Below are 7,938 nucleotides of genomic sequence, written 5' to 3' on the forward strand. Positions count from 1 at the left end.
GGCCTCTCGCAATGAGTCATCCCTGTGTTGATCTCCTTCTAGCAACCCTAAATTCTGGCAAGCTTCTCTGAATGTCTCACATATTTCTCCGTTCACCGTTCTTAATTCTGCAAATGAGCGAGGTCCTTTAATGGTATGTAGAAGCATTCTTAAAAAATAACATTCGGCGTTGTTAGGATGGACTGTGTAGACTCGGCCCAATGCGTCACATGAATAAATATTATTCTCAGGATCAAAGTTTCCCATTTTTCTTCTACAAAAGACTTTCCTTGATGTATTCCATGTATAATATCTCGAAAATTCTGAATACAATAGTGTTCTTGCAAAAGTATCCTGCTGGCATAGTTGGAAAAATGCTGTTTCTATGACAGCAAAAAAGTAAACAAATTACATACATACAAACAAACACTCTCCTTTATATATATATATATATATATATATATAATATATATATATATTGAATGTATATATATATATATATATACATTCAAACACGAAATCCCGCCAAACGGCGAATAAATACTCATATATACAGAAACAGATATAAGGAAAAGGGATAGGAACACATATAAAGGACGAACACAATAGAGGTGGAGAAGGCGGAATCGAACGGATCACAAGAGTAAAAATATTTCCACAACCGGGACTCGAACACCGGATCTTTCCACTTGCCGGGCGGATGCTCTTAACCACTTGAGCTATCGAGGATAGTCCGAGATCCGTGGGTCTTATATGTCGCCAAGCGCCCCGATTCTTTCAGCCAAGAGATGGCGTCAGGGGGCTGTTTCACCCACCAAAGGAGAAATAGACAATACACAAGGAAAGGAAAGGATAGTGAGTTAGAATTCATACAACATCATACAGGAAAGGAACAGTGCGTTTCGTGGCACTATATTAGAGATCACTGTGTTCTCGAGTTTTTAATCTTTATGAATAATTTATTATAACCCTCTTTTTAAGTATTAAATTTAAAAGATTAGCAACCTCCAAAAAACTGCGGTAACATTTAACGGAGTCATCTGCTAATATGTATTTCAATGCAACAATTTCAAAGAGTAAAAATCATTCGCCTTGACCGGGATCCTGGTCAAGGCGAATGATTTTTACACTGAAATTGATGCATTGAAATTAAGAACCTAATGAGAACGACTGGATTCTTCATTGATTAAAACTAATTTGGGGAACCCCTATTAATTTCATCATCTTCTGAAGGCGGAGCCTTGTCGTTACCTATTATTATAACGTACAGTCATTAATTATCTGTCAAATTCCATCATAATTTTTCAAAATTAAATCCTTAATTCTTTCCATCTTTCAGTAGTAAATTCTCATTTTTTCTTATTTAGAGATTTTTGATAGGTAGTAGCTATTTCTATGCATGATTTTGATCCAAGCGCTCGCTCTAGCCTAGCAATGACCTCTTGAATCTCAAGTTAAAGATTTTCAATTGCTTTTCCTGAAGTTATACTCTCTACAGTAGTATTTTTCCATGGCGTGTTAGATGCATCATTCAAATGGAAAATATTAGAAGAGTTGGCACTGCCGTCCACTTTACCACTCCAATAGATACTTGTTTCATTGAGAACAATGCTATTTTGCAAAGGATCTATAGTCAATCTTTCATCAACGCACTCGTTATTCAGAAGTCAGTCGTATATAAATCGCCGCCTCTAAAATCTCAAGCCTACCATGGCTTTCAAGAAGTTCTCTCGGGTTTCCCACCGGGTCAGGTCGCAGTAAACCGACGTTTATAAGGCTGACTCTGCCATCGTCTTCAGGGTGAAGACGATGGCAGAGTCAGCCTTAGAAACGTTGGTGTACTGCAACCTGACCCGGTGGGAAACCCGAGAGAACTTCTTGAATACCGTACGCCGGGAAAACCAGAGATCCTTCACTACCATGGCTTACTTTAATCGTGGTGTATTAGATTCCTTCACACCAAATCCGCACAAAAATTGGGTTCAGGCCAAGCACAAGGCACTAGGTGATCCGTTTAGCTACAGGGAGGGGAGAGGAATGAGTGATGCTATGACAGTTACGAGTTCACCAATGCATAGAAACATATAGGAACATTATGAGATATTCGTTTGTTTTGTGGATTCCTAGACAAAGTTCCAGTAAGTAATCTGAGTAGAATTGATTCTTGTAGGTAATACATAGGATAATAGTAGATTGGAGATATAGGTGACTCATCTGCAAAGCGTACATTTCCCAGACTGATCAGGGGCGAGTGGCGGAGGGAGATTCAAAGTGGACAGTACAAGGTAGAAGAGTAAGACGGGGATGCTCCCTGTCACTTATCCTTTCAGTCTTACAGATAACAGATGACGTGAGCCTAGAATTAATTCTGTAGTATTTTGGCATCAACCGATGCGAATATGAGTATGTGTTAGTAGTAGCGTGTAGGTCCTCGAAATTCTTGAGTACGGTGGAATCGGACCATTGCAAACGATGGGCCTCCTCCCCTCGGAGGGCCTGCAGTCCTCAAAGTTGAGTTGGGAGGCCGTCATTGCCCATCCGATGTCTGCCCCTACTAACATGAACCCTGCCCTATTTTGCAGGGCCTTCCTAGGAACTGGTGGTAGATTCAGCCATTATGAGACCAATGCTAGCACGAAACGGACTCAGTGAACCTTCAACGTTTGTAGGTTGAAGGGAGCGATTCATTTGCATATTTTCTGGAGCAATAGGCGTACCTCGTCGCCACATGGGGGCTCCATACCTGGCGGAGGCTGTGGATAAAAGTCCAGGTTCGTTGCTTTGGGAGGGAAGAAAGGTAGGCTAAAGGAGGGATACGTATAGAATGAAAATGCGTAGACATAAAATCGATTTCCTGCGATAGTATTTCGTGAAACGTATCTTAGGTTTGGCGACGAATGATACCTGTAATTGTGTTATTTACACTTTATGGGATTGATTTACCTCTATCCACGTAAAAATACAATTATACAAGTACAGTACAAGTAATACTTGTACAACTATCACATCAGTTTGAGTCTCTCGCTAATACTTAACTCTCCTAATTTGCTTACCCTTCCCCGATACCACTCTTGACCCTACACCTTACGCTCCCAATATCAGTTGGTTCACCAATCAATGGTTTATAATTAAATAATTTCGCAATCACATTTTCGATTCCCATCCTTGAATTTTCCCGCTTTAACTCACCTCTAAGACTTATGGCACAATAAAAGCATTATTTCCTCTCTCGAAATGCCCTGGCCCACGTGACGGCGGGTCTATCGTCACGTCTCTGAACGCCGACACGTCCCTGACGTTATCCATGCGTGCCCTGAAGTAATTGGAGTCGGGCGTGCGGATATTCCAGAAATCGGGGTTCTGACCCTCATTCGTGCTCTCCGGGCGAAATACAGGACCGCGTAATAATGATCTTCCGTGGGGAAGAATTATGAGAGCGCATCGGATCGAAATTTCGGTGTTTTCCGCTCTAAAGGACTGCAAGGGTGCACCGTTTGAAAGAGCAGGGCATTATTAAGGGCTCAGTTAACATTATTGTGCAAGGTGTGATCAAAAAAGAGCGGCTTATTTTTATTCTGTACAAACAGTTCAACAGATCGAAACGAGGCACAATGCGCTAACTAGCAACATATCTGACGACTAAAATGAGGGGTGTTGTGTTTGTTTACGTTGAGTCGTTACGCAACAGCAGTGGTACGTGTCTTAACCTGTTTGTTGTCGCGTACAATGGCAGCAATGAAGGAGCTACAGAAACATTGTGCGAGCGTGAAATTTTGTTTCAAACTTGGAAAACGTGCAACGGAGGCACTTGGAATGATTCAGCATGCCTTTTTTAATGAAGCTATGAGTCGTAGCCAGTGTTTTGAGTGGCACAATCGTTTTAAATCGGGAAAAACCTCGACAGATGAAGATTCGCGAACGGGGCCGCCTTCCACTCCGAGAGGCCCCAACTTTGTCAAATTGGCGAACGATTTGGTGCGGGCAAATTACTTTGTAACTGTTAGGGAAACCGCTGAGGAAGTGAACATTACCTTTTAATCCGGTCACACAATTTTGGCAGACATTTTGGGCATAACGCGCATTGCATCAAAATTCGTCCCGCGGGTGCTGACTGATGAACAAAGATAAACGTGTGGGCATTTGTCAGGAACTCCTGGATCAAGCCAATACCGACCCAGAGTTTCTTAAAACCATCATAACCGGTGACGAAACCTGGACTTACGGTTATGATGTTGAGAAAAAGGCCCAGTCTTCTCATTGGAAAGTCCTCATTCTCCGCGACCAAAGAATGTCCCGGTCCAATGTGAAGGTCATGTTGGTGTGTTTCTTCGATTGCCATGGGCTGATTCATTACGAGTACGTCCCTCATGGTCAAACCGTCACTAAATATTTCTGCTTAAACGTTATGAAGAGGCTGAGGGTCGCAGTGAGCCGAAAGAGGCCGGACATGTGGAGAAACAATGCATGGCTTTTCCACCACGATAACGCGCCGGCTCACACGGCGCTGACCGAGGCAGAGATTTTCATAGCCACCCTACTCTCCAGACGTGGCTCGATTAGACTTTTTTGTTTCCAAAGTTAAAATCAACCTTGAAAGGGCGCCGATTCGACTCTAATTGTACGGCAGACCTGAAGAGGTCCCTAAAGGTGGCTTGCCAGGCAGGGTTCGAGAGCTGGAAGAAACGTTGGCTAAGGTGTGTCGTCAGCCAAGGCATGTACTTGGAGGGCGACAAGTCCGATTAAGCTGTATCCGCCGAAATAAACAAGTTATAAAATCAGTCCAGTCTTTTTTTGATTGTACCTTATAGTCTTAGCAACAAGATTTTTGCAGCTGGTTACCTCGCGAATAGCTATGGATTGATAGAAAAGAACCCGAATCGTCCTTCTTGACAAGTATTATATTTACCTCAATTACTTCCTAAAAGTAGACTCTTAATCAGACAATAACTATCTCCTCTTGGGCAATAGTTCACAAATATCACTTATCAGGAGAATTCCCGAGGATAATGAGAGCACCTTGGATTAAAAACATATTGAAAATATTATAAATATTGAAAAAAAGTTATTCTTATTGAAATATATTTTATTCTTTCAGAGGAAATGCCGCAGTATTTACGAAAGTTCACTCTATTAAGTATTGCAGTTACAATTATCTAAGAGGGAAGGAGAATTTGGAATAACAAAATATTTTTCCAGACGCCGAGGTTAGGAATTCTAAAATTTGAAATTCCCTTTGATGGTTTTTGAGGAAAATATTTAACTAATGTAAAATAATAAAGTATGTTAAATGCAGAATATCGAAAAAAAATATTTTTACCAAATAAAATCTATAAATCGAGCAATCCTAGTTGAAGGGTATTTTCAAAATCATTCAAAGAAATCATTTATTACTTTCAATTTTACTTCCTGAAAATTTTAGCACGACGGGGTAGGGGATGTTTTCAAAAATTTTCTTCGGTGGATCAGATTGCTAATATTACTGTAAAAATTACCGGTAATCATCCGTTTACAGTTGGTTTTGGATGGAAACAAGTTGCCAAAATGTACGGTGCCCACTCCCTTGTCTCTCCATACGAATTAATCCAACATCCTATTCTATAGTAAACCTCTTTTCACTTCAGCATACTTCCTTTTTTCCATTGTTCCGTCCAACACCCCTAACACATCCCTACCGCTTCCTCGTTTGCCTAACATTATCCCCTTTAACAACGCCCCTTTGCTAATCGAAATGCTAATTGCTCTGAATTCTCCTTCCCAGCCTTCTCTTCACAATCCCCTCTCCTCCCCCACCATTCCTAGTACTTCCTCGTTTGTTTTACTTCCTGCCCACTGCACCTTCTCCACTTTTCTGACTACGACATATCAAAAACCTTCAATCTACGCCTATCATTTGACTTCAAATACCATTTTCCATGACGTACAAAACTACGTATCATATCAAAGGTTTGACGAGTCTTTTCTTAATATCCTAACTCAAAGACCCTGTCATCAATACCCTCTTCTATTTTTGTTTGATGCAATTCTTCGTAATCTAATAGTTGATTCGACCAAATTAATCATTTAGGTTCAAAAACCCTCTGAGAAAAATAAACTGTTCCTCATGCTCTAGTTTATGAACTCCTATTTTAATATTTAACCTTCTCTTTCTCGATAACCCTGCAACCTAGGTTTTGTTTTCATTTATTCTAATCCCATGCCAATCGCACCGATTTGCCAATGCAGTTTGTAAAACTTATGACCCCTTGGCTGACTGAAAAAAATTAAGCTTGATCATCAGGAAATTTAATTGATTCAATGAATTTTTCACTGCTTTTCGATCCTACCTCAAGCTCTTATCATGCCTCTTTAATCATTTCCTCCACATATACGTTGAGCAGCTCTTGTGATAATGGACAACCCTGCCTCACTCCTCTTTCTAAAAGTGCCCATCTGGACTCTCCGTTCCCCACTCGCACCTGAGCACTCTTAGACATTTACAGGTTGCAGATTAGCCTCCCGTCTTTCAAATCTATTCCTATTTTACCTTGCAAGCCACTACTAGGGTGTGTGAATGGGGTGATTACACACCAGACTATTTTTATTCCAAAATAATTTTCCCCTATAGTGCAGTCGGAAAATCTTAGTTTGGTCCTTCATCGTTACAAATAAGCCTCCTATTCGTCTAATTTACTCCCATTTCCTGCAATACATTCATCACTTTTTCCCAATTTACTCTTCATGTATTTAACCCCTTTTTGAAATATGTGAAACGTGCAAACATAACCTGATTTTATTCCATGTTCCTCTCTAAAAGTGATCTCATCACTGCAATGGCATCACGCGTACCTCTCCCCTTCCTAAACCCAAACTGATCATCCCCTAAGTAATCATTTGCCCTACTCTCTATCCTCTTGTTGATTATCCTGAGAGCCAATTTAGCTGCGTGTGAAATCAAACTTATTGTCCTGTAGTCCACACATGCCGCAGCCTGTGCCTTAGCCTTCACCCTTTTTGGAATAGGAAGTATCACTGATCTCAAAAATATTTATCTCCCATATCCTATCACTGCGTCTTTCAACACGATTCTTTTGCTTTATTTGTTACCCGTCTCAATTTATTATTTAACTCTTTTTACTTCATTCTGCCTAACTCCGTGTTTTCATCCTTCCTTTTCCATATCTCATTTGTCTTTCTAATCATTTCGCTTGTAAATAATGGTTTCCTTGTCCTTTCCCTATTTTACTTTAATTTCTTCGGTCCTTTTGATATCCTCTTTTCTACATACTTCCATTTTTCCAGCATAGTAACCAGCTTCCTTTCTGTGCACACGATTTTCTTCACAGCCTCTGATACTCTTTTCCCGTTTTTCCAGTAATCGTAATGTTTCCAAATTTCATTTCCTAAACCATTTTTCTTAAATCTTTCATCTTTTTGAATTACATATAACACTACTAAATTACTAAATTTTGGTTTGAGCTTTTAACCACTCAGAAAAATGTGAATTAATGAACCTGTTTCTAAATCGACGTCTAAACATGGTCTGGAGTAAATAATATCCTCCTGTACCCCAAGACAGTTTCCATATCCCCACATACCTACCTCTTTTTGGTGTCTAAACCAAGTGTTGATGAAGATTAACCCCTGTCTCCTGCAGAACTCAATCGCTTTCTCCTCGCAGTCATTTCTCGTCCCTGAACCTTAAACCCCACCTCACCACCATCTGTTCCTTCGCCTACCATCGCGTTTCACTCCTCCATCACTGTCAAATGTTTTCCTTCGGGAACACCCGCGATTATTCTCATTGAAGTCTTAAATTTCTGCCAACATTTAAAATGGGAAGTATTTTAGAAGCCTTAGCCCCAGCCTAAATAACCACCCAGGCCAATCAGTAATGAGCTACTCTAATGCAGTTATCCGTCATTTCATGGGTCTAGACTTCTTCTCGCAAACCTCCCAGTTGAATCTTTATTGATCTTCTCC

The sequence above is a fragment of the Hetaerina americana genome, unplaced genomic scaffold, assembly GCF_022747635.1.
Source record: "Hetaerina americana unplaced genomic scaffold, ioHetAmer1.1.p SCAF_253, whole genome shotgun sequence".
Classification (NCBI taxonomy): Eukaryota; Metazoa; Arthropoda; class Insecta; order Odonata; family Calopterygidae; genus Hetaerina; species Hetaerina americana.